The sequence below is a fragment of the Hordeum vulgare genome, chromosome 4H (genome assembly GCF_904849725.1).
Source record: "Hordeum vulgare subsp. vulgare chromosome 4H, MorexV3_pseudomolecules_assembly, whole genome shotgun sequence".
NCBI lineage: Eukaryota > Viridiplantae > Streptophyta > Magnoliopsida > Poales > Poaceae > Hordeum > Hordeum vulgare.
In genome coordinates, this window is record NC_058521.1 from 133623063 (window position 1) to 133650138 (window position 27076).

The window sequence follows — 27076 nt, forward strand, 5'->3', positions numbered from 1 at the left end:
CTGGTTGGGAATCCACCAGGCCGAATCTTACCCTTGATCTGTTTTCTGCTTTCTTGCACCATAGGATCACCACAACAGCGAGACATAGGCTCATAACGTGTTGTTGGCCCAGCTCCAAGAAGCCGAGAGGCGAACATGCAACCTTCAAGGCCGGCTGGACTGAGCCGTCGCGGAGCGCGACGCCTTGCACGGTGAGGGTGGCCGGCTGCATCAGGAGGTAGAGCTTCTCCAGATGGAGAAGAAGGAACAAAAGGTTGCCCATCAGACGGAGCTGGAGCAACTGCGTGTCGCCCAGAACAACACTCTGTCGTAGCACGAGGCCTCCCAGGTCACCGAGGTTGAACGCTTGGAGAAACTGCGCCTTGACGAAAAGGCGTAGCAGGACACCGCCTTGAAGGACAAGGATGCCCAACTGGCGAAGGAGGTTGAGGCAACACAGGCCTTGCGGGACGAGCTCGCCCGCCAGGCTCAGGAGCGTGCGGTCCGAGACCGCGAGGCTGAAGAGGAGGCGGGCGAAGTCGACATCCTTCTCAACCGTGAGTCATCCCTGCCTCATCTTGTCTTTTTATTGTTGAGTTCTCCTTTTCTCCTTCTTTACTCCGTGCCCCCGCCATTGCTCCCCAGAGCTCTTTCCAGGGACTCATCATACGACAGACGCAGCTGTAGAGGCTCATCACGACGAACGACGCACAGCTGGCGTCGTGGTGGATGCCAATGCCTGCTGGACCGTGGAGGAGGTAGCCCTTGCCGCCAGGGCCCGTATGCGGGAGTTGTCGCAGTCCCTGACCCGGCTCCATGACGTCGGGCTGGTGATGGTGAACGCCCTTTGGCCGGACGAGATGGAGCCGGCGTCGATGAACCGGCTGTCCTGATGGCTCGAGGCAGGAGCTTCCCGGCTGGATGCCTGGCGTGCGTCAGCTGCATGAGTCGGGGCATATATGGTGCTCCGCCTTGCCAAGTCATGGTATCGCAACCTGAACTTGGGTCTGCTTGCAGCGCAGCGCGTCGGCACAGAAGTAGAGTTAGCCACCGTCGAAGACCAGCTGCAGGTGCGGGCCAACGACATTGCCTCCTTTGCCGCGTGGAATGAGTATTCCCTGGAGCGGAGGGCTGACAGAAGCCTGATCGCGGAGGATCATTACTGGCTAGTCCTTGCTGACCCCGTTGGCAGCTCCGACGAGATGACATTCGAGGATGCCGACTCCAGCGATGAGGCCTATGCTGACTCCGCCGCAAAGGGCAGTGCCGAAGGTGCCCAAGCAGACGACAGCGCCTCCACCTCAGGTGTCGCTGGCGATGCCGGGGCCAAGGGTGTAGCTGCATCGACCTCAGGTGCTGCTGACGATGCCGGAGCCAAGGGTGGAGCCGCTTCGACCTCCGGTGCTGCCGGCGATGCCGGAGCCAAGGGTGGAGCCGCCACTGACTCAAGTTTTTCGTTTTCTGCATGTTTTTGTTAATCCAGCAGTTCCACCCATTGGGGGGTGGAGTGTAATGAACTTTGGCCTCGGGCCTTTACATGTCTTTTGATGTAATATATGCTTGTTTTCTTGAATTGCGTGTGTGAAGGCTGTGCTTGTCGACTCGTTTTTCTATCTTTTGTTCCCCTTTGGCTTTCGTCTGTCCAACACCTTACCCCCTCCAGCATCCTCCCTGACAGTCCGATAGTCAGGAGCCGGTCTCTGACTAGGACGGGGCTTCTGCCTTTGAAGGCGACAGCCTTGGATTTTTTGAATCCACAGAGATACTTAGACTTGGAGAAAGTTAGCAGAAGCCGGCTAGAAATGAAGATCGGAAGCGATCAGACCAACCCGAGCCGACAACCCCTTCGTACTCAAATTTTACGTGCAACCGGCCTTTCGTTCCACGATCCCGTTAGCCGGACAGCCGGGAGCAGGTCTGTAGCTTGCACGAGGTGGTAAGGATTTTGGCTCGACATGCACTATATGTTCGACTACGACTAGGAAGTTGGTTCGGGCCGGCTAGCGAGCCCCCGAGCCCGAGGAGTCGGATCGGGAAGCCCACTCTTGTAATGACAACTCTTTTTGTGAAATCGAAAAGGTATGCCCCAAGTACTAGCTTGGAGGACCTGTTGCATTCATTGAAATCCCAAAAGTGTAAAGGATACATACGTACACATTTCTCTCTCTTGTTCTAGCAGTAGAACGGGCGAAGCAATGCCACGTTCCATGGACGCTGCGTTTCCTCACCGGAGGTGTCTCTCTTGTGCTTCTGTGGCTTCTGAGCGTCTATTAGATAGTACGCATTGTTGTGCAGCACCTTGCTGATGATGAAGGATCCCTCCCATGGGGAAGAGAGCTTGTGCTGCCTGGTCGTCCGCTGGATTCTTCTAAGTACCAAGTCCCCCTCACGGAAGGAGAGAGGCTTGATCTTTTTGCTGTGGTAGTGTCTCAGCTTCTGCTGGTAGATGGACGTCTGGCTCAGAGCCAACTCCTGTGCCTCCTCGAGTAGATCGACATTGTATTCTCTTGCCTCTTTTGCATCCGCCTCCGTGTACAGGGTGACGCGAGGCGAGTTGAACTCGACATCCACGGGGATGGTTGCCTCGGACCCCTAGACAAGGAAGAATGGCGTGAAACCGGTTGATAGGTTCGGCGTAGTGCGGAGGCTCCACAACACAGCCAACAACTCTTTGATCGAGCAGCCGGCTGACCTGACGAGCGGTGCCACGAGTCTTGGCTTGATGCCGGCCAAGATCAGGCCGTTTGCCCTTTCCGCCTTGCAGTTTGACTATGGGTGCACAACCGACGAAAGGTCGAGCTGGATGCCCTCCTTGGCTAGGAAGAGCACCATTGCACCTTTGGCGAAGTTGGTGCTGTTGTCGGTGATGATGCTGTGGGGGACACCATAGAGGATGGTGATGTCCTTGATGAACTTGACGGCCGTGGGACCGTCAAGCCTCTTGATTGGCCTGGCCTCAATCCACTTGGTGAACTTGTCGACGGCTACCACGAGATGCGTCATGTCGCTTCGAATGGTCTTGAATGGGCCTACCATGTCTAGCCCCCAGACGACGAAGGGACATGAGAGGGGAATGGTCTTGAGAGCCGAGGCCAACAAGTAGCTTTGCGTGCTGAAGCGTTGGCATCCTTCACACTTGTCGACCAAGGCTGTGGCCTCTTCCAGGGCCGTGGGCCAATAGAATCCATGGCGGAACGCCTTGGCCACCACGGTTCATGATGCGACATGATGCCCGCACTCACCCTAATGTATGTCCTTAAGAGTTTCTTGCCCTTTTTCTGATTCAACACAGCGTTGAAATATGCGAGTTGCACTGCGCGAACCAGTTCGTGGTTGATGATGGCGTAAGCGGGAGATCGTCGCTGGATCTGCCAGGCTTCTGCCTCGTATAGAGGGAGCTTGTCACGAAGGAGGAAAGCCAGGATGAGTTGTGCCCATGTGGGAGCCGACACAGGAGCCCACTCTGGCTCGGCGTGGAGGTCAGGGGCAGCTGAAGCCCCCGAGTTTGTCGTTGTGGTCCTGGGTTCGAGACCTTCTGTCTCTGGCACCGTCGTGGCAGCCGGCATGCCATCAACCTCCATGATGGCCACCACTCGGTCTTGAGACGACTGGGTTCAAGGTTTGGCACAGCCGGCAGAGTAGCCGGAGCTGACACAGTAGTCGATGTCGGCAAGGTTGCTGGAGCCGGCAAAGCCGACGGAGTTGACAAAGCTGACAATTTCTCTGGACTTAAAGTCATTGGGACGGACGGGTCTGCAGGCACGAAGATCGATGACGACTCTGGAGACGACTTGATGGAAGGTTTGTGCAGCTGCTTGAGGGAGACGCCGACCGGGATTGCCTGCCTTGTGGAGCTGATATTTGCCAATGTATCTGCCACCTTGTTGTCCGCTCGGGGAACATGATGGAACTCGCATCCCTCGAAAGGGCCACTGAGCTGCTGGATGAGGAAACGGTAGCTGGCCATGTTGGCATCCCTGGCATCCCACTCGCGAGAGACTTGCTACACCATAAGGCCAGAGTCGCCGAAGCAAAGAATTCGTTGGATGTCAATCCCTCTGGCAAGCCAGAGGCCGTGTGCGAGCGCCTCGTACTCGGTGATGTTGTTGGAGGCGGTGAAGTGTATATGGAGAGCGTATTTGAGTTGGTCCCCTTTCAGGGACGTCAGGACAATGCCGACTCCCAAGTCGGTTCGCATCTTGGAGCCGTCAAAGTGCATCCGCCAATGTGTGGAGTCAGGAGGCGGCGGCAGGAACTGGGTCTCGGCCCAATCGACGAAGAAATCGGCCACCACCTGAGACTTGATGGGGGTGCGCGTCTTGTAGCGGATGTCGTGGTCGTCCATGGCGATGGACCACTTGGCGATCCGGCCTCTAGCATCATAGTTGCCCATGATTTCTGAAAGTGGAGCTGTGCTCACCACCGTGATGGCGTGCTCCTGGAAGTACTGCTTTAGTTTCTTGGTGGCAAAATACATGCCATAGCACATCTTTTGATAGTGGGGGTAGTTTTGCTTGGAGGCGGACAAGACTCCGCTCAGATAGTAGACAGGGCGCTGAACCAACAACACCTTGCCCTCCTCCTTTCGCTCCACCACCAAGACGACACTGACCACACGCGTTGTTGCTGCGATGTAGATGAGGATGGGATCCCTCTCCGTTCGTGCAGCCAAGATTGGCGTGCTGGAGATCATGCGCTTGAGGTCGCGGGATGCTTCTTCCGCCTGATAGAGTGGCAGCGCCTTCTCGCCCAGCCGGCTGACGAACCGGCTGAGGGCTGCGAGGCAGTCGACAAACTTCTGGACGTCGAGGAGTCGAGCTGGCTTGGCCATGTGCTCGATTGTTCTGATCTTCTCGGGGTTAGCTTCGATGCCGCGAGATGACATGAAGAAACCCAGGAGCTTGCCGGCTGATACTCCAAAGATGCACTTCTCTGGATTGAGCCAGATCTTGTACTCGTGCAGGTTGGCGAAGGTCTCCCGCAAATCATCAAGGAGACTAAAATGCTTCTTGGTCTTGATAACGATGTCGTCGACTAGACGTGTATGTTCCTGCCGATTTTTGGCAGGAGGCATTGGTGCATGCAGCGCTGGAAGGTGGCGCGTGTGTTCTTCAGGCCGAACGTCATTGTCGTGTAGCAGTAGGCTTGGAAAGGAGTGATGAAGGAGGTCGTGAGACGGTCGACCGGGTCCAGCTTGATCTAGTGGTAGCCGGAATAAGCGTATAGAAAGGACACCTAATCACAGCCGGCCATGGAGTCAATCACTTGATCTATCCATGGCAGGGCGAAAGGATCCTTCGGACATGCCTTATTCAGGCTTGTGTAGTCGATACACATGCGCCATGTCTTGTTCTTCCTCAGCACCAGGACTGGGTTAGCCAGCCAGTCCGGGTGGGAAACTTCCATGATGAAGCCGGTTGCGAACAGCCGGGCGATCTCTTCTCCGACTGTGTGCCGCTTCCCCTTAGCTAAGCGGCGCAAAGGTTGTTTGACCGGCTTTGCATCCGGCCGCACATGAAGCTTGTGCTTGGCGTACTTCCTCGGGACTCCCGACATGTCCTTGGGGGACCATGCAAAGATATCTCGATTCTCAAGGAGGAAGTCGATGAGTTCGCCTTCCTATTTGGGGTTGAGGTTGGCGCCGATGGTGACACACTGCTTGGGGTTGATCGGGTCGAGTGGCACTTGCTTGGTTTCCTTGGACGGATCGAACGAGGCCTCGCTGGCCGACTGGGACGGAGGAGTGGGTAGGGCCAGCTGCTCGGTGGCCTGAGCCACGAGCCGGTCGAGTTGCCTCTTCTCCTCGGCAATCACGAGTGCCTCGGCTAGCCGGTTGCTGTCGCGTGCGCACTCGATCGACTTCTTATAGTCGCCGGCAACAGTGATAATGCCCTTGGGACCCGACATCTTTATCTTGAGGTAGGCGTAATGGGGGATCACCATGAATTTGGCCAGCGCCAGCCTGCCTAGCAACGCATGGTAGGGGTTGTTGAGGTCCACCACCTTGAATGAAACCGACTCGTGGCGGAAGTGCGACTTGTCGCCAAAGAGGGCGTCCAGCTGGATTTTGCCGATAGGCGAGCAAGACTGCCATGGCACAACACCGTGGAAGACAGTCCTGGTCGGCTGTAGGTCCTTCTCCTTCAGCTCGAGCTTGAGCAAGGTGTCACGGTAGAGGATGTTGATGCTGCTACCGCCGTCGACTAGCACCTGCGAGAACCAGAGGTGAGTCTCTTGGAGGCGATGGTGGGGTCGAGGACGAGTGCATATATGCTGGGGTTCGGCATCACCGCGAGATGGTCCACTCAGCTCCATGTAACTGGATTTTTGGACCAATGCATGTATTGTTGAACCGAGGGGACTGTGGCGTTCACCTCATGCCGACGCTGACGCTGGCTGTGCTTGTCGTCGCCCTCGCTGGTGAAGATGACGTAGGCCCCATCCTTCTCGGGGAATTGGTTGTGGAGACGGCCATCATTGGGTGGTGGTGGAGCTGGAGCTGGACCTCGAGGAGCCGCTCTCAAGGGAGCCGGCAGACCCTCACCCCGGGCCAGGCGCTGTGAGAAGCTGCACTCCTGGAGCGTGTGTGTGGCCGGCTTCACCCGGATATGCATTTTGCAGGGCGCATCGAGCATCTGCTTGAATGTGAGCTTGGGCTGCCAGGTGTTCTTGCCGGTTCGTTGTCACTGCGTGCCGGCTTGCGTAGCCGGCTGCTCTTCCTCCAGGTTGGCCACCTGCTTTCTCCCAAGTCGCGGGTCATGCTGATCCGCCTTGCGCTTGTTGTTTTGCGCGCCTTGGTTGTCGCGAGCCGTCCTAGTTGTAGACGGTAGTTGAATGGACTTGTCCGTTGCGCTGACCTTGATCCACATTGCAGAGTCGGAAGTGGCGTACTTGTCCACCTTGGCAATGAGTGCTGCCAAAGAGGTGGGCTCAGAGCACATGAGTTTTGTGCTTGAGAAGGGTGCCATCTCGGTAGCCTTCGATGAAGTACTGAATAGCTTGTACTTCATGCACTCCTTCGTAGGAGTTGCACAATTCCGTCCAGCGCCTGACATAGTCGCGGAGGGGCTCGTCAGGCTTCTGAATGCACATGGCCAGCTTGCGAGGGCGGCCAGGGTGCTTGTAGGTGCGTGTGAAGTTGCGGACGAAAGCCTCTTCAAAGTCAACCCAACTATTGACTCTGTCGGCTGGCAGGCTGTTAAGCCAAGTTCTTGTCGAGCCGGTCAGCATGAGTGGCACGTAGCGGACAGCTACGCGCTTGTTGCCCCGGGTGATGCCGACTGTAGTGGTGTAGTCAATCAGCCAATCTTCCGGCTTAGCAGAGCTGTTGTACTTTGGAGTATCACGGGGAAGGGTGAAGCTAGATGGGAACGGCTCCCCGCGGATCTGAGGGCCGAAGCATGCCGGACCGATGGGACCCTCCTTCTCCAGGAGGGTCGACTGTGCCAGAAGGTCGATGCGGGTGCAAGCATTGTTCTCGCTACGAAGGACGTGAGGGCCGATCCGAGCCGCGAGCTCGGGCTGGATAGGGGGCACGGGAGTGTTAGCCCTTTCCCGCCGCTCAGGCGGGGGAACTTCATGGACCAAGCCTCCTTCATCTCCAGCTGCCTCACGGAGCCGGCTAGATACTGCTTGATGCTCACTCCGGCGTTTGGAACACCGATCGCGGCTTCCCTTGGCCCTCCGGCCAGAGTTGCAAGGGGATAAAGAATGCTGAGCTTGCTAACGGCCGTTGGGGATGTGGTAACCCTCGAGGCCGAAACCCGGAGACATGGATAAAGCACAGGTAGGATCGAGGCGATACTGCTACTTGTTGGCGACAGTGAGGAGGTCCTTGATGCGCATGCTCCTCACCCTCCAGGGCGTCCAACTCTTCAAGGGCCGCCTGGGCGACCCGCATGTTGGCCGTAGGAGTGTCGTAGATGGGTAGCTTGCCGCCTAGGATTTCGGCAACAACCTGACCGCGACCGCGAACGTTGCCACGCCGGCTGGGTCCGTCGGTGGCCGGGATGAAGCCGTAAGCGGAGTTGTACTCGCGCTGTGCAGCCTCCATCCGACGTTTGGCAGTGGCGAGGGCGGTGCCCTCCATCAGTAGCTGCTTGCGAGCTTCTTCCAGCTTGGCCCTAGACGATGCTGGATTAGACGTCGGGGCGATAGGAGTAGTCTACCCGACAAGGGTGGCATGAAACGGGTCAGAAGGGCCTAGGTGGAGCACAGCCGTGGCCTTGCCTCGACCCAAACTGGTGTTCGAGCCTGCAACCATCACCTCCATGAGATCGGAGGAAATGTCGACATCGTGCGGGGCGAGAGACCCGCAAAAGCTGGTGGATCGCTGCAGTCGAGTACGTCGCTCGGGTACTCATCGGGTGTAGGCGCACCTTCAAGACCAAGTCTCCTGAAGTGCGTGCAGAGGGCGTCGATACCGACATCCCTGCCAAGGTGGTGAGGCTCGTCGTCAAGCACAAGTTGTCGAAGAGGACGCAGAGGCGAACGACGTCAGAAGCGACGCCGTTGCGGAGCCGCTCGCTGTTGATCTTGACGGCGGAGCCTACGGGATGGGTTGAGCCCTCGATCAACACCGCAGAAACCTCCGCACGGGCACGCTCCACGGGCATGCTAATCAGTCCGGACGCGAGGCATCCAGTGGGGTTGGCGAAGGGTCCCGCCCGGAGCATAACTCCGATCGATGCCGCGGACGGCCCCATGATGGGCGCCAACTATCGTCGTTTTCTCACGAGAGATGCCATGTGTAGGCTTATCGAGAGTAGTTGGGACCGAAGGGACACCGACGGGCTCCGGGAACGAGATTGGTAACTAGCGATGCAAAATACACGATGTACCCAGGTTCGGGGCTCTCCATGCGAGATAATACCCCTAGTCGTGCCGGAGTGGTTGATGAACCAAAAGGATTACATGTTGCTCGTTGAGCTGCTCGACGGAGGAGGTAGATGGAGCAGCCGACTCGCTGTCTGCCTCTCCTATATGGGTGTGTGCATGTGAGAATGGCCGACCCTCTGCATGGAGGGGAGCCGGGGGGTCTCGTACACAAACCCACGATACGTCTCCGTCGTATCTATAATTTTGATTGTTTCATGCCAATATTCTACAACTTTCATATACTTTTGGCAACTTTTTATACTATTTTTGGGACTAACATATTGATCCAGTGCCCAGTGCTATTTCCTGTTTGTTGCATGTTTTTTTTCCGCAGAATATCCATACCAAACGAAGTCCAAACGTAATAAAAACTTACGCGGATTCTTTTTGGAATATTTAATATTTTTGGGAAGAAGAATCAACGCAAGGCGATGCACGGAGTGCCCACAAGCCCTGTCGCCGCGGCCAGGGGGTGGGCTCGTGGCAGGCAGGCTTGTGGACACTCCTTAAGGCGGTTAGTGCCCTTCTTTCGCTGCAAGAAAGATAATATCCGGAAGAAAATCGTGTTAAAATTTCAGCCCTATCGGAGTTACGAATCTCCGGAAATTTAAGAAACGGTGAAACACAGAATCTAGGAGCGCAGAAACTGAAGGACACCGAGAGAGAGATCAAATCTCGGAGGGGCTCTCGCCCCTCTGCCGCCATGGAGACCATGGACCAGAGGGGAACCCTTCTCCCATCTAGGGAGGAGGTCAAGGAAGAAGAAGAAGAAGGAGGGGGTCTCTCTCCCCCTCTCTCCCGGCGGCGCCGGAACACCGCCCGGGACATCATCGTGTGACTGCGATCTACACCAACACCTCCATCATCTTCACCAACATCTCCATCATATTCCCCCATCTATATTCAGCGGTTCACTCTCCCGTAACCCGCTATACCCTCTACTTGAACATGGTGCTTTATGCTACATATTATTATCCAATGATGTGTTGCTATCCTATGATGTTATTATCGTTGTCCTATCGGTGATTGATGAATTGCTATGATTGGTTTAATTTGCTTATGGTTATGTTGCTGTCCTTTGGTGCCCATCATATGATCGTGCGCGTGGATCACACCATAGGGTTAGTTGTATGTTGATAGGACTATGTATTGGCAGGCTAGAGTGACAGAAGCTTCAAACCTAGCATAGAAATTGATGCATATGGGATTGAAGGGGGACCAATATATCTTATTGCTATGGTTGGGTTTTACCTTAATGAACGTTAGTAGTTGCAGACGCTTGCTAATAGTTCCAATCATAAGTGCATAGAATTCCAAGTAAGGGATGACATGCTAGCAGAGGCCTCCCCGAGATGATACTTGCTATAGATCTAGTAACGTAGTCAATTGCTTAGGGACAATTCCGCAACTCCTACCACCACTTTTCCACACTCGTTAGACACTCGTAGTTGTTTCTTTATCTAACCAGCCCCTAGTTTTATTTACGTGTTCTTTACTTTCTTGCAAACCTATCCTTTCACTCCTACAAAGTACTTCTAGTTTCATACTTGTTCTAGGTAAAGCGAACGTAAAGTGTGCGTAGAGTTGTATCGGTGGTTGATAGAACTTGAGGGAATATTTGTACTACCTTTAGCTCCTCGTTGGGTTCGACACTCTTACTTATCGAGAAAGGCTACAATTGATCCCCTATACTTGTGGGTTATCAAGACCTTTTTCTGGCGCCATTGCCGGGGAGCAATAGCGTGGGGTGAATATCCTCGTGTGTGATTGTTTGCTTTATCACTAAGTAGATTTATTTGCTGTTCTAAGTTGTTCTCTATCTTTAGTTATGGATATGGAACACGAAATACCAAAAAAATTAGGTGTACTTGCTACTCATGGAGATGGGGAACCTCCTAAAACCCTCGAGGCTCGTTATGTGGAAAATATTATGCACTTCTTTAATAATCCTAAGAAAGCCCCATTCAATTATATAATGGGATACACGTTGGATCAACGTGAATACTTTAGGGATTATCGCTTGACTCAAAAAGGGAAACTTTTATGGGATCAAATCCATTTGTTGAAATGGTATGCTTGGGAACTATGCAAGAGATATGGTGTTACTTGTTGCTCTAGGATGAAGGCTCCACACCTTCCCTTTTCTTGTGAATTTAATGATCATAGAACCTTGGCTTCTTATGCTAATGGTATATATGATTACTATGATGTGGAGCAAATAGAAGAGTTTGTTGTTTTTATGGGTGCTTATGAAATTGAGGCACTATTTAAAAGGTGTGATGATAATGATGATGCTCCTTACCAATCTGAAAATTTGGCTATGCTTCGTTATTGTTATACTAATTATGAATATAATGCCCATATTGAACGATTTAAGGAGAAATTCTCCGCTGTCCAAGAAGAGACTAATATTTTGCAGGAAACTATGGAAGAAGAAAATGATGAAACTGTGAGCTCATTAGATGAAAAAGATGACGAGGAGAGCGAAGAACAAAAGGAGGAAGAGCGGACTAGCTACCCGTGCCCACCTTCTAATGAGAGTAACTCTTCAACTCGTACATTGTTTAATTTCCCTTCGTTGTTACCGAAGGATGAATGCTATGATCCCTTGGATTCGTTTGAAATATCCCTTTTTGATGAACTTGATGCTTGCTATGCTTGTGGCCATGATGCCAATATGAATGATGCTTATGAAGATGAACTAGCTATAGTTCCTTATGTTACACATGCTGATTTTGATGAGTATAATATGCATGTGCTTGTTGCTCCTACTTGCAGTTATTATGAGAGAGGAACTACATCTCCACCTCTCTATGTTTCCAATACGATAAAATTGCAAGAAACTGCTTATGCTATGTATTGGCCTTTACTTGGTGTGCATGAATTGTTCTTTTATGACACGCCAATGCATAGGAAGAGAGTTAGACTTCGTCATTGCTTGATATATGTTAACTTGTGCTCACTACTAAATTTCAAATCATTGCTAATTAAAATTGGCTTTGATATACCTTGGGATCCGGGTGGGTCCATTACTTGAGCACTTTATGCCTAGCTTAATGGCTTTAAAGAAAGCGCTGCCTGGGAGACAACCGGAAGTTTTAGAGAGTCATTTATTTCTGTTGAGTGCTTTTATTTAGTTTAAAAACAAAAAAAATATAGAGGGGAACTTAAAACTTTTTCAAAAAGAGAAGCGATGGAAAGGTGATGCATTGCGGAAGTGAGGGTCGACCTTGAACACTTGTGTTCATGCTCATGGAAACAATATAGAATTTTTCATGGAAGTTTCTGAGAAAAATAATTATCCCCTTGTACAATTCCTTTGTGATTTAAAAAAATAATGTGCCAAGTAAAGCCTTTAAGATTAGTTTGGGTGATAGTTGTTTGATCACGCTGAGAAAAGACACAAAATTTCTGCTCACGAAATTAATTTTCATTTTTATTCTGGAAGAGCTTTTGAGTTGATTCTTTTTTCGGCTGATTGATATGCGAATTTTCCAGATGTTCGAAAGTTTTCAGATTTTTTGAGATACCACGAGTATACGGAATATACAGATTGCTATAGACTGTTCTGTTTTGACAGATTCTGTTTTCTATGCATTGTTCTCTTATTTCGATGAATCTATGGGTAGTATCGGCGGGTATGAACCATGGTGACGGGGATATAGCCCTAGGGTAGGGTCATAGGTCTGACCAATACGTCCTACCCAAGGGCACCTCATTATTAGTTTAAGGACTACAAGGGAAATTCCTACTGGATCGTGACAACATCTAATCCACTCGGTACGGATCCACTCAGACAAGTACATTCCATCCACTCGGATGATAGTCAACCACTCGGCCGTATGACTCACTCGGTCATGCAAATACCAACAGTCGGCAAGACATCTGTAGTGGGCTGACTTTATGGCATCAATGCCCCATCTTGTAACATAAGAGCTGAGGAGGTGGCGCACTCTATATAAGCCACCCCCTCCACATAGCTAGGGACATCTTTCTTCTTCTCCCCCTGTGGGCTCATTCCTTCCGTGGAGCTCTGGCTCTCTCTATACCATGTAACTCATGTCCATGACAGATAAAACAAAGCCTCTCCGGAGCACGAGACGTAGGGTTGTTATCTCCACTGTGAGAGGCATGAACTCGCTAAAACCATCGTGTCACCCATGTGCATCTTGATAGATCATGCTCCGTTATCCTACCCTCTTTCTATTGTCGGAATCGTTACCACGACAGTTGGCGCCCACCGTGGGACATCGGCGTCTATCGAGCCATGATGCAAATGGTTTTATTCAATCTTAGCAACCCAAACTCTTTTGGGTGATCTCCCAAAGATCAAACAATCATCACCAAATATTGGACTATCGGAGTCCTGGCCATCACACCACCTACGGGTGGACAAAATACTAAGGATGAGGGAGTTCCTCTTATCATCTTGTTTTCTTTACAATCAGACAATGATCTAATGATGGTTTATTTATCTTTTGTATGCACACGAGCTCGTACAGAAGAATACATCCCTTTGTTCTGGTTGGCGGCTCGTCTCCTGGATGAAGAAGCACTACCCAAACCACCTCCTTGGCCTCTACTGCGCAACGCCGCCAGGCTCGCGCTCAGCCTGGACGCCGCCCACTGCAGGTCGTTGGACGCCAGCTCCGCCACCGTTGCCATCGTGGGCACGCTCTGGATGGCGTTGCCGAAGTAGGCAGGGGAGACCGCCGGGCGCAACCTGTGACGACAGTTCACCGCCAGGCGAAGCGTCGTTGTTGCGTCGGCGTCGAGCTGCTTCCGCGCGCGCGTCGTCGAGATCCATATCTGCGCGCACAGTGACTGGAAGGACGAGATCTCGCTCGCGAATTGTGTCCCTGCTGAAGTGGAAGATTCTCTCGCGAAGGGGCGCGTCCGCGTCAAAGGTCACGGCGGGGCCCACGCCGCCGGCAAAGTGGAGGACGGCTGTTGACTCGCCAAAGAAGTTGCGGCGGAAGTCCGGCAGCTTGGGCGACGCGTCACGGCAAAGGGCGGACCAGGTGTCATAAAAGTGCCAGAAGGAAGTGCCGTCCACGACGGCGTGGTTGGCGACGACGCTGATGAAGACGGCGCCGTCGCCGAGCACGGTCCTTGGTCAGCCTGGTCAGCGTTGGGCAGGAGGAAGGCGGAAACGGCCTCGCCAGCCGCTCGCCCGATGCGTGGAAATGGCCTCGCGAGGCGCTCGTCCTGTGCATTGAGCGCAGATGAACACAACGCACGAGAGGTAACAGAAGGACGCGGGCCTCATAAATCTGGTAAGAGTGGATTGGACACCTAATTAATTGGGTAATTAGTGAGGAATATCCAACGCTTGTCATGGTAAGGACAAATGTGTGAAGTAATTACTTCCTTCCTTCTAGGAGTTAATTGCTTACCTTTTGGTTTCCACCGTTTTTACGCCAATTAATTTGTACATGCATGCATATATTACCACCATCATTTAATCCGGCTAATTAGCATCAATACACGGTCGTTTTTGTCCTGCACAAAGAATAGTGGCTATACTTGCTAACTTGCAGGGTCACTCGGCTAGCTGGAAACCAGATTATCCCTATAACTAAGAGACTCGTCACTCGGACAACTAAACGTCCACATGACAAGTAAAACGTTCAGGTTTAGTTTGGTGGTATTTCCATCCAGATGACTAATGTGCAGGCACTCTGCAGCACCGCGCGTCGCTACACAACGGGACGCGACTTCGTCACTCGATCGCCCCGTGCATCATCGCTCAACCGGACGTGAATTCATCACTCGGCAACCCCGCACGTCTTCGTTCTACTGTACGCGTCATCATCACTCGGCCATCCCCGCACATCGCCACTCGGTGAGGCGCGTCTTCTTCACTCGACCGCTGTGTGCGGCGTCACTCAGCCAGACGCTCCATCGTCACTCGGCTGCCCCGCACGCCGTCGCTCTACTGGACGCGTCGTCATCACTCGGCAGCTCCGCACATTGCCACTCGGTGAGGCGTGCCTTCGTCACTCGACCACCCCGTGCATCGCCACTCATCCAGACGCTCCATCGTCACTCTACTCGACCCGTCGTCAACACTCGGTAGCTTCGCGCATCGCCAGTCAGCAAGACACACCATCCTCACTCGGTTGGAGACTCCTTCGTCACTCGGCAGCTTCGCGTGCCGCCACTCGATTGGACGCTCCTTCGTCACTCGGCATCTTCACATGTCGTCACTTGGCTGGAGGCTCCTTCGTCACCTGGTTGCTCTACGCGTCGTCACTCGGCCGCCCCACGTGTCGCCACTCAGATAGACGCGTCTTCATCGCTTGACCGCCCAACACGTCGCCACTCAGCCGGACGTGTCTACTTCGCTCGACTACCCCGCGCGTCGTCAGGCAGCTAAGTCATTTTTCACAGACTGCATTCTATTAAATAATTGTTTCTACATTACCGAGTATCGAGGAAGTCGCACATGACGTTCACTCGGAGGCCACGCCACCGAGTGTACCTCTGCACTCGGTTGTTTATTTTTATGTGGGAACACTTCACTTCCGCTTCGTTTTGGTCCAGTACTCAAACGAGTTCAGTCGAATCCTTCACTTCCATAAGTACAGTCGGATCCTGCACAAGTACAACCACCTGGCACACCCAGTCGGTGTCTATGGGTGTTATTTACACAAACTATTTCAGAAAAGATCATATTACTTTGATAATTTTTTATGCTGGCTTGTGCTATTTTTCCTGCACAGGTTACTCGACGCATCCGTGCGCCATCCTCGTCGCTGCTCAGGCTCAGTCGCCGCAACGATCATTCATGTGTTTTCATGTGTTCAGAAGCCCCTTCAATGACGTAGTGGACATGGCCGCCCCGCGGGCCGTCAGTGGGTCGGACGCCTCCTCGACATACATCACTTGGCCGCCCCGCACGTTGCCACTCAGCCAGAATAGTCTACCTCACTCGGATGCCATGCGCATCGCCACTCCGTGTGGCACGTCTTCATCATTCGGCTGCCCCGCGCGCCACCGCTCAGCTTAGCTGTGATTCTGTATCGCCTAAGTTAAAAACAACTCTGAGTGTGGACATGCTCCACACTCGGGGGCTTAGCTGCGACTCTGTATCGCCTAAGTTAAAAACAACTCCGAGTGCGGACATGCTCCACACTCGGGGACTTAGCTGCGACTCCGTATCGCCTAAGTTAAAAACAACTCCGAGTGCGGACATGCTCCACACTCGGGGACTTAGCTGCGACTCCGTATCGCCTAAGTTAAAAACAACTCCGAGTGCGGACATGCTCCACACTCGGGAACTTAGCTGCAACTCTGTATCGCCTAAGTTAAAAACAACTCTGAGTGCGGACATGCTCCACACTCGGGGGCTTAGCTGCGACTCCGTATCGCCTATGTTAAAAACAACTCCGAGTGTGGACATGCTCCACACTCGGGGACTTAGCTGCGACTCCGTATCGCCTAAGTTAAAAACAACTCCGAGTGCGGACATGCTCCACACTCGGGAACTTAGCTGCGACTCTGTATCGCCTAAGTTAAAAACAACTCTGAGTGCGGACATGCTCCACACTCGGGGGCTTAGCTGCGACTCCGTATCGCCTAAGTTAAAAACAACTCCGAGTGCGGACATGCTCCACACTCGGGGACTTAGCTGCGACTCCGTATCGCCTAAGTTAAAAACGACTCCGAGTGCGGACATGCTCCACACTCGGGGGCTTAGCTGCGATTCCGTATCGCCTAAGTTTAAAACAACTCCGAGTGCGGACATGCTCCACACTCGGGGACTTAGCTGCGACTCTGTATCGCCTAAGTAAAAAACTACTCCGAGTACAGACACGCTCCACACTCGGGAACTTAGCTGCGACCCCGTATCGCCTAAAAACAACTCTTAGAGACTTGACTTTGATATAGAAATCATATAATGCAGATACAACAAACATTCAACATGACGAGCATTGAATGGCTTAAACCCTCTACCGGACTCATCTAGTCCGACAGAGGCTCGGGGACTACACCCAGTGGGTGCACTTAGCGTGCCCCCACCAGAAGAGAAATACAAAAAAGAAACATTCTGCTTCGTCAGGTCCACCAACAACATCCAAGTTCAATAGATTCAACAGATTCCAACCGACTACCAGCAGTCAGTAAGAGTCTCAAGATCCTGTTGGTCACTCGGATCTACTTCAATTCTTAAGTTCACTCGGACATACTACTCAGCGGAATCGATCAGGGCGAATGATGAAGACTTCAATCAACGCATAATTTTGCACGGCCCTGAAGCACGTTCAAGTTCGGTCTGCTGCTACAGGATTTACATCGACACCTGCACCACTCGGACCCTGATCCATTCGGGGGCTAATGACGGGGATATAGCCCTAGGGTAGGGTCATAGGTCTGACCAATACGTCCTACCCAAGGGCACCTCATTATTAGTTTAAGGACTACAAGGGAAATTCCTACTCGATCGTGACAACATCTAATCCACTCGGTACGGATCCACTCACACAAGTACATTCCATCCACTCGGATGACATTCAACCACTCGGCCGTATGACTCACTCGGTCATGCAAATACCAACAGTCGGCAAGACATGTGTAGTGGGCTGACTTTATGGCATCAATGCCCCATCTTGTAACATAAGAGGTGAGGAGGTGGCGCACTCTATATAAGCCACCCCCTCCACATAGCTAGGGACATCTTTCTTCTTCTCCCCCTGCGGGCTCATTCCTTCCCTAGAGCTCTGGCTCTCTCTATACCATGTAACTCATGTTCATGACAGATAAAACAAAGCCTCTCCGGAGCACGAGACGTAGGGTTGTTATCTCCACTGTGAGAGGCCTGAACTCGCTAAAACCACCGTGTCACCCATGTGCATCTTGATAGATCATGCTCCGTTATCCTACCCTCTTTCTATTGTCGGAATCGTTACCACGACACATGGTGAAGTTGGATTACAGTAGATATAATGCTAATATGAATTTAGAATGAGTTCAAAACAGTACTTGAAGTGGTGATTTATTTTATTATACCAACGGATCTCACAAAGTTTTGTTGAGTTTTGTGTGATTGAAGTTCTCAAGTTTTGGGTGAGAGCATGATGGATGAAGGAATAAGGAGAGGCAAGAGCCTAAGCTTGCGGATGCCCGAGGCACCCCAAGGTAATATTTAAGGAAGACTCAAGCGTCTAAGCTTGGGGATGCCCCGGAAGGCATCCCCTCTTTCGTCTACAATCTATCGGTAATTTTACTCGGAGCTATATTTTAATTCGTCACATGATATGTGCAAATGCTTGGAGCGTCTTTTGTGTTTATTTTTCCTTTTTCTTTTATGCACCATGCTGGTATGAGATAGTCCTTGGTTGGCTTTATAGAATGCTTCTTGTGCTTCACTTATATCTTTTGAAGTTTGGATTGCCTGTTTCCCTACACATAGAAAACCGCCATTTGTAGAATGCTCTTTTGCTTTACTTATAGTATTTGTTAGAGCGGGGCATATCTTTTGTAGAAAGAATTAAACTCTCATGCTTCACTTATACCTATTTAGAGAGTTAATAGGAGTTGGTTATTCACATGGTTAGTCATAAAATCCTACATAAAACTTTAAGATCACTGAATATGATATGTTTGATTCATTGCAACAGTTTTGCGACATGAATATGTGATATTAGAGTCATGCTAGTGAGTAATTGTGTATTTTTAGATATACTTGTGTTAAGGTTTGTGATTCCCGTAGCATGCACATATGGTGAACCGTTATGTGATGAAGTCGGAGCATGATTTATTTATTGATTGTCATCCTTTATGTGGAGGTCGGGATTGTGCGATGGTTAACTCCTACCAACCTTTCCCCTAGGAGCATGCGTGTAGTACCTTGTTTCGATGACTAATAGACTTTTGCAATAAGTATATGAGTTCTTTATGACTAATGTTGAGTCCATGGATTATACGCACTCTCACCCTTCCACCATTGCTAGCCTCTCTAGTACCGCGCAACTTTCGCCGGTGCATTACACCCACCATATAGCCTCCCTCAAAACAGCCACCATACCTACCTATTATGGCATTTTCATAGCTATTCCGAGATATATTGCCATGCAACTACCACCGTTCCGTCTCATGACATGTGCCACCACTTCCATATTGCCATTGCATGATCGTAAGATAGCTAGCATGATGTCTCCATGGCTTGTCCGTTTTTTGATGTCATTGCTATGCTAGATCATTGTCACGGTACACTACCGAAGGCATGTCATATAGAGTCATCATTGCTCTAAGTATTGAGTTGTAAGTGTGATGATCATTATTAATAGAGCATTGTCCCATGTGAGGAAATAAAAGAGGCCAGCGAAGCCCATTTACAAAAAAGAGGCCAAAGATGCCCACCAAAAAAAAGAGGCCAAAGAGCCCACAAAAAAATGAGAGAAAAGAGAGAAGGGACAATTGCTACTATCCTATTTCCACACTTGTGCTTCAAATAGCACTATGATCCTCATGACAGAGAGTCTCCTATGTTGTCACTTCCATATACTAGTGGGAAATTTTCATTATATAACTTGGCTTGTACATTCCAATGATGGGCTTCCTCAAAATTGCCCTAGGTCTTCGTGAGCAAGCAAGTTGGGTGCACACCCACTAGTTTCTTTTGTGAGCTTTCATACACTTATAAGCTCTAGTGCATCCGTTGTGTGGCAATCCCTACTCACTCACATTGATATCTATTGATGGGCATCTCCATAGCCCGTTGATACGCCTAGTTGATGTGAGACTATCTCCTCTTTTTTTGTCTTCTCCTCGACCACCATATTCTATTCCACCTATAGTGCTATGTCCATGGCTCACGCTCATGTATTGCGTGAAAGTTGAAAAGGTTTGAGAACACTAAAGTATGAAACAATTGTTTGGCTAAAACCGGGGTTGTGCATGATTTAAATACGTTGTGTGGGGAAGATGGAGCATAGTCAGACTATATGATTTTGTAGGGATAACTTCCTTTGGCCATGATATTTTGAGAAGACATGATTGCTTTGTTAGTATGCTTGAAATATTATTGTCTTTATGTCAAATGATAGACTATTGCTTCGAATCACTCGTGTTTTAGTATTCATGCCATGATTAGATTATATGATCAAGATTATGCTAGGTAGCATTCCACATAAAAAATTATCTTTTTTTATCATTTACCTACTCGAGGACAAGCAGGAATTAAGCTTGGGGATGCTGATACGTCTCCGTCGTATCTATAATTTTTGATTGTTTCATGCCAATATTCTACAACTTTCATATACTTTTGGCAACTTTTTATACTATTTTTGGGACTAACATATTGATCCAGTGCCCAGTGCCAGTTCCTTTTTGTTGCATGTTTTTTGTTTCATAGAATATCCATACCAAACAAATTCCAAACGTAATAAAAACTTACGGGTTTTTTTTTTGGAATATTTATGATTTTTGGGAAGAAGAATCAACGCGAGGCGATGCACGGAGTGCCCACAAGCCTTGTCGCCGCGACCAAGGGGTGTGCCCATGGCAGGCAGGCTTGTGGCCACTCCTTAAGGCGGTTGGTGCCCTTCTTTCACCGCAATAAAGATAATATCTGGAAGAAAATCGTGTTAGAATTTCAGCCCAATCGGAGTTACGGATCTCCGGAAATTTAAGAAACGGTGAAACGCAGAATCTGGGAGTGCAGAAACAGAAGGACACAGAGAGAGATCCAATCTCGGAGGGGCTCTCGCCCCTCTGCCGCCATGGAGACCATGTACGAGAGGGGAAACCCTTCTCCCATCTAGGTAGGAGGTCAAGGAAGAAGAAGAAGGAGGGGGGCTTTCTCCCCCTCTCTCCCGGCGGTGCCAGAACGCCGCCCGGGACATCATCGTGTGACGGCGATCTACACCAACACCTCTGTCATCTTCACCAACATGTCCATCATCTTCCCCCATCTATATTCAGCGGTTCACTCTCCTGCAACCCGCTGTACCCTCTACTTGAATATGGTGCTTTATGCTACATATTATTATCCAATGATGTGTTGCTATCCTATGATGTTATTATCGTTGTCCTATCGGTGATTGATGAATTGCTATGATTGGTTTAATTTGCTTATGGTTATGTTGCTGTCCTTTGGTGCCCATCATATGATCGTGCGCGTGGATCACACCATAGGGTTAGTTGTATGTTGATAGGACTATGTATTGGCAGGCTAGAGTGACAGAAGCTTCAAACCTAGCATAGAAATTGATGCATATGGGATTGAAGGGGGACCAATATATCTTATTGCTATGGTTGGGTTTTACCTTAATGAACGTTAGTAGTTGCGGACGCTTGCTAATAGTTCCAATCATAAGTGCATAGAATTCCAAGTAAGGGATGACATGCTAGCAGAGGCCTCTCCCACATGATACTTGCTATAGATCTAGCAACATAGTCAATTGCTTAGGGACAATTCCGCAACTCCTACCACCACTTTTCCACACTCGTTAGACACTCGTAGTTGTTTCTTTATCTAACCAGCCCCTAGTTTTATTTACGTGTTCTTTACTTTCTTGCAAACCTATCCTTTCACTCCTACAAAGTACTTCTAGTCTCATACTTGTTCTAGGTACAGCGAATGTAAAGTGTGCGTAGAGTTGTATCGGTGGTCGATAGAACTTGAAGGAATATTTGTCCTACCTTTAGCTCCTCGTTGGGTTCGACACTCTTACTTATCGAGAAAGGCTACAATTGATCCCCTATACTTGTGGATTATCAAGAATCCACCGGCCTACAAAATGGATAATAGGTGCAATATATGGGGCTAGGCTGGCAGCCTCTCCAGCTGGCCAGGGGGCCCACAGACGATTTGTTTTATCGCTGGAGGGGCCCGCGTGCTACGAGGCCCCCTTTGGTCCTGGGACCCGCCGGCTGTGAGGTCCCATCTGGTCCTGGGACCCGCTGGCTAACCTACGGGATTGGTGCGTGCTCCCCATGTAGGGCACGGGCGGTACGATGGTCGTCGTCTTGCGGGATGCGGCGCCAGTCAGTGGTACGATCATCTCCACTGTAGCCATCCCAGGCTAGGTAATGGAGTGGGTAGTGGCGTGCGGGTATTGTACACGGTTGACGGGTCGGAACCGACACCGGTCAGCGGTACGGCATCCGCTAGTGTACCATGTGTATGCTTCTCCATCATACCTGTGTTGAGGTACTTTCACCTTTAATTGAAGGCCCCCATCACATCATGGGGATCGATGGGACAGGTGCCCTTCAGCCGGCTGGCGGCTAGCCATCCAGCCAGAGAGTAGACGGCTACGCTCCTAGCCGGCAAGGATCACGCAGCCGGCTCGGAGGAGCCGACAGTTGAGGGAGCCTTTTCCCCTATCTACACCGAAGTGTGGGGGAGTAGGCCTGATGAGCCTACCCCGGGGTTATCCCCCCGTCACCCTCACCCATCACCCACAATAGTAAAGTTAGGCCATGTGGGCCACCCTTTATCCCGTGGGCACCCCTTTATAAGGTGACCCAGGGAACCAGCCCATAGTGACGCACTCATTCTCTCGTTCATCCACACTCCAGGGGAGGAGGGAAGCTTAGAGCCTTCTTCTCCTTCCTCCAGATAGCTCAAGGAGCACCATGTACAAACATATACACTCCATATACATCATGTTGGGGAATATCGCATGGGAAACAAAAAAAATTCCTACGCTCACCAAGATAAATCTATGGAGATCAACATCTACGAGAGGGTGGAGTGCATCTACATACTCGTGTAGACCATTAAGCGGAAGCGTATATAACACGGTTGATGTAGTCGAACATCTTTGTGATCCAATCATGATCCATCATATAACACGGTTGATGTAGTCGAACGTCTCCGCGATCCAATCATGATCCGCCCCACGATCTCATCATGATCCGTCCCGCGATCCCATCACGATCCGTCCCGATCTACTGCCGAATAAAATATGGTCATAATTGCATAATAAATATGGTCACAATTGCATAATAAATATGGTCACAATTGCATAATAAATATGGTCACAATTGTATAATAAGTAAAATCCACTTCACTTGTAAATTTAACTAATAAAAAAATAGCAATTTGACAATGTATACATATAAAGTGATGACCAACTCAAAATTCGTTACAATTTGTTGAGATCTACTTGATGCGCTTAAGAAATTCTCGCACAATATCAGAAAAGTTATATTTAATTGTATTCACACGAGTTTGAGCAATTATAATGAACTTACTTCCTTAACTCATTTACATCAGGCAAAGGAATATATGTAGTTATGCTCACCTCGAACATTAACTAGACTCAATGCATAACAATGACATTAGTGCTCCCGCATCTAGTGCTTTAGTAAGAAGGTGATGACTCAAAAGTAAAATAAGATGAAGGTAGATAGAAAGTCCCTTCGTAGAAGGAAGCATTGATTTGCAGAGGTGCGAGAGCTCAAGGTTTTGAAATAGGGATGATTTGTAATTTTGGGTGGTGTGGTTTTCCTGTCAATGTTACAATAGAGTTTTCAATATCTTCCATGCTAAACACATTTGTTAGGGCATATTTCTCCCTAAGTGGTTTTGGTGATTGATGACAATGTACGTGCGGACTAATCGTGTGTATTGAGCATTTCAGATAATTCATGACTAGGCACAAGACGATTCGGTGCCCCTCGAGGTCTTTCAAAGATGGTTGCTTTCTACGTTTCTCTTTGGTGGATTTGAGTTGTAGGAACGTCATACTATTAAGAGGGGGTCCGCTTTGGAAAGGTCTGGGTGGAATCAACACGTACACATTTCTATTGCACCACCTTTCCCTTGCTTCAATGGAGCTCCAATATGCTTTTTACATGTATGTGCAAAAGGGCCAGGGGTAGTACTGCTGGTGCCAGCGGTAGTACCGCAGACACAGCGGTAGTACCGCCCTCTGGGTGGTAGTAGTTTTTTACTACCACTCTCTAGGCGGTAGTAATTTTTTACTACCACTCCATTGGACTTTTTGTGCATCCTTTTACCTCATCAGTGGTATGCATGGTAGTATTTTCTTACCACCGTGCAGTAGTACCACCCCTAGTAGCGGTAGTACCGCTCCTAGCAGCGGTAGTACCGCTCTGCTAGTGCTGTGAGTGGGGGGGGGTAACTGTTGGATTGTTCCCCCACTATATAAAGGTGTCTTCTTGCTGGAAATATGCCCTAGAGGCAATAATAAATTGGTTATTATTATATTTCCTTGTGCATGATAATTGTCTATTGTTCATGCTATAATTGTATTAGAAACCGTAATACATGTGTGAATACATAGACCACAACATGTCCCTAGTGAGCCTCTAGTTGGCTAGCTCATTGATCAATAGATGGTCATGGTTTTCTGGCCATGGACATTGGATGTTGTTGATAACGGGATCACATCATTAGGAGAATGATGTGATGGACAAGACCCAGTCCTAAGCATAGCACAAGATCGTGTAGTTCGTCTGCTAGAGCTTTTATAATGTCAAGTATCATTTCCTTAGACCATGAGATTGTGAAACTCCCGAATACCGTAGGAATGCTTTAGGTGTATCAAACGTCAGAACGTAACTGGCTGATTATAAAGGTGTGCTACAGGTATCTCCGAAAATGTGTGTTGGGTTGGTACGAATCAAGACTAGGATTTGTCACTCCGTGTGATGGAGAGGTATCTTTGGGCCCACTCGGTAATACATCATCATAATGAGCTCAATGTGACTATGGAGTTAGCCACGGGATCATGTGTTACGGAACGAGTAAAGAGACTTGCCGATAACGAGATTGAATACCGATGATCGAATCTCGGGCAAGTATCATACCAGTACACAAAGGGAATTGTATACGGGATTGAGTGAATCTCTGACATCGTGGTCATCCGATGAGATCATCGTGGAACATGTGGGAGACAACATGGGTATCCAGATCCCACTGTTGGTTATTGGCTGCAGAGGTGTCTCGGTCATGTCTGCATAGTTCCCGAACCCGTAGGGTCTACACACTTTAGGTTCGGTGACGCTAGAGTTATAATGGGAATTGTATATGTGGTTACCGAAGGTTGTTCGGAGTCTCGGATGAGATCATGGACGTCACGAGGAGTTCCGGAATAGTCCGGAGGTGAAGATTTATATATGGGAAGTCCAGTTTTGGTGACCGGAAAGGTTTCGAGGTTTATGTGTATTGTACTGGGACCATCAAAAGCGTACCGGGGGTCCACCGAGAGGGTCCACCTGTCCCGGAATGCCACATGGGCCAAAAGTGGGAGGGAACCAGCCCTTGGTGGGCTGGTGCGAGCCACCAAGTGGGGCCCAAGGCGCCCAGGGAAAAAACCCTGGGGCGTGGGGCTCCCTCCCTCCGACTTGGGAGGCAAGCCACCCCTAGGGCCGCCACCGCCCCCTCCTCCTAGGGCTGTCACCAATCCTTCTAGTGTTTCCTAGGGTGGCCACCCCTCTCTCCCCTCCTCCTATAAATAGTGGGGGTTGGGGAGGGCTGCGGACACCCCTAAACCTCTCCCCTTGCCGCAGCCCTACCTCTCCACCTCTCCTCCTCCACGGTGCTTGGCGAAGCCCTGCCGGAGAACCACAAGCTCCACCGTCACCATGCCGTTGTGCTGTCGGAGATCTCCCTCAACTTCTCCTTCACCCTTGCTGGATCAGGAAGGAGGAGACGTCCCCGGGCTGTAGGTGTATTGAAGGCGGAGGCACCGTACGTTCGGTGCTTGGATCGGATCACCGCGAGTATGACTCCATCGACTGCGTTCATAGTAATGCTTCCGCTTTGCGATCTTCATTGATATGAAGATGCTCTTCCTCACTCGTTTCTAGCATCTTATAGATTGATCTTGGTGACACGTAGGATTTTTTTTTGAATTATTACTATGTTCCCCAACAGTGGCATCATGAGCTAGGTCTATGCATAGATTCTATGCACGAGTAGAACACAAGTAAGTTGTGGGCGATGATTTGGTCAATTTGCTTACCGTTACTAGTCTTATCTTGATTCGGCGGCATTGTGGGATGAAGCCGCCCGGACCGACTTTACACGTACTCTTACGTGAGACTGGTTCCACCGCCTGACATGCACTTGTTGCATAAGGTGGCCGGCGGGTGTCTATATCTCCCACTTTAGTTGGATCGGATTCAATGAAGAGGGTCCTTATGAAGGGTAAATAACAATTGGCATATCACCGTTGTGGCTGTGACGTAGGTAAGAAACGTTCTTGCTAGAAACCCATAGCAGCCACATAAAAATTGCAACAACGATTAGAGGACGTCTAACTTGTTTTTGCAGGGTATGCTATGTGATGTGGTATGTCCAAAAGGATGTGATGAAATATATGTGATGCATGAGACTGATCATGTTCTTGTAATAGGATTCACGACTTGCATGTCTATGAGTATGACAACCGGCAGGAGCCATAGGCGTTGTCTTAATTTATTGTATGACGCCATGTGATTACTTTACTTTATTGCTAACCCTTAGCCATAGTAGTAGAAGTAATAGTTGGCGAGACGATCACATGAAGACACAATGATGGAGATCATGGTGTCATGTCGGTGACAATGGTGATCATGCGCGCCCCAAAGATGGAAATCAAAGGCGCAAGATGATATTGGCCATATCATGTCACTTTATGATTTGCTTGTGATGTTTATCATGTTTCTATATCTTATTTGCTTAGAACGATGGTAGTAAATAAGATGATCCCTCACTAAAATTTCAAGAAAAGTGTTCCCCTAAGTGTGCACCGTTGCGAAGGATCGTTGTTTCTAAGCATCACGTGATGATTGGGTGTGATAGATTCTAACATTCGCATACAACGGGTGTAAGCCAGATTTACACACACAAAACACTTAGGTTAACTTGACGAGCCTAGCATGTACAGACATGGCCTCAGAATACGAGAGACCGAAAGGTCGAACATGAGTTGTATGGTGGATACGATCAACATGGAGATGTTTACCATTGATGACTAGTCCGTCTCACGTGATGATCGGACACGGCCTTGTCGATAAGGATCATGTATCACTTAGATGACTAGAGGGATGTCTATCTGAGTGGCAGTTCATTACATAATTTGATTAGATGAAATTAATTATCACGAACTTAGTCTAAATTTGTCTTTACAATCTATATTGTAGATCCAATGGCCCATGCAAATGTCCCACTGAACTTCAACGCCTTCCTAGAGAAAACCAAGTTGAAAGACGATGGAAGAAACTATACGGACTAGGTCCGTAACTTGAGGCTCAT